The sequence below is a fragment of the Mandrillus leucophaeus genome, unplaced genomic scaffold (genome assembly GCF_000951045.1).
Source record: "Mandrillus leucophaeus isolate KB7577 unplaced genomic scaffold, Mleu.le_1.0 Scaffold820, whole genome shotgun sequence".
Classification (NCBI taxonomy): Eukaryota; Metazoa; Chordata; class Mammalia; order Primates; family Cercopithecidae; genus Mandrillus; species Mandrillus leucophaeus.
Window position 1 is genome coordinate 84,019 of NW_012108920.1, and position 1,246 is coordinate 85,264.

The following is a 1,246-nucleotide window of genomic DNA, read 5'->3' on the forward strand; positions in this document are numbered from 1 at the left end:
AAAAAAAAAAAAAATGTTTTAAAAAAGGATGCAAGGCCGGGCATGGTGGCTCATACCTGTAATCCCAGCATTTTGGGAGGCCGAGGGGGGTGGATCACGAGGTCAGGAGATCGGGACCATCCTGGCTAACATGATGAAACTCCGTCTCTACTAAAAATATAAAAAATTAGGTGGGCATGGTGGTGTGCACCTGTAGTCCCAGCTACTTGGGAGGCTGAGACAGGAGAATGGTGTGAACCCAGAAGGCGGAGCTTGCAGTGAGCTGAGACTGCACCACTGCACTCCAGCCTGGGTGATAGAGTGAGACTCCATCTCAAAAAAATAAAAAATAAAAAAAGGATACGGCTGGGCGCAGTGGCTCGTGCCTGTAATTCCAGTTCTTTGGGAGGCCGAGGTGGCTGGATCACCTGAGGTCAGGAGTTCAAGACCAGTCTGGCCAACATGGTGAAACTCCATTCTACTAAAAATACAAAAATTAGCCGGGTGTGGTGGCAGGAGCCTGTAATCCCAGCTACTTGGGAGGCTGAGGCAGGAGAATCACTTAAACATGGGAGGTGGAAGTTACAGTGAGCCAAGATAGTGCCATTGCACTCCAGCCTGAGTGACAAGAGCAAAACTCCGTCTCAATAAATAAATAAATAAATAAATAAATAAATAAAGGATGGTTACCTCTGTACTGAACATGTATGGACTTTTTTCCTTGTCGTTGTTCCCTAACAATATAGTATAACAACTATTTATATATCATTTGCATTGTATTAGGTAGTATAAGGAATCTAGAGGTGATTTAAGGTATACAGGAAAATGTGTGTAGGTTATATGCAAGTATGACACCATTTTATATAATGGACTTGAGCATCTGTGGACTTTATTATCTGCAGGGGGTCCTGGAACCAATTCCCATGGATACTGAGGGATTACTGTACTTTGGTTTCCCACCACTGTGAGGATACTGAACAAAGCAATTTCAGTCACTGCCCTTCCCAACTCTCCAGTGCCCTACCTTCCAGCCCCATGTGTGTCTTTGTAATAGCATTTATCATAGTTGCATTTTTTTTTTTTTTTTGTAAGAGAGACAGGGTCTCCCTTTGTTGCCCAGGCTGCAGTGCAGTGGTGCAATCAGCTCACTATAATCTTGAACTCCTGGGCTTAAGGGATCTTTCCCACTCCACTTCCCAAGTAGCTGGGGCTACAGGTGCACACCACCATGCTACACACAGCTTTTTTTTTTTTTTTTTTTTTTTTT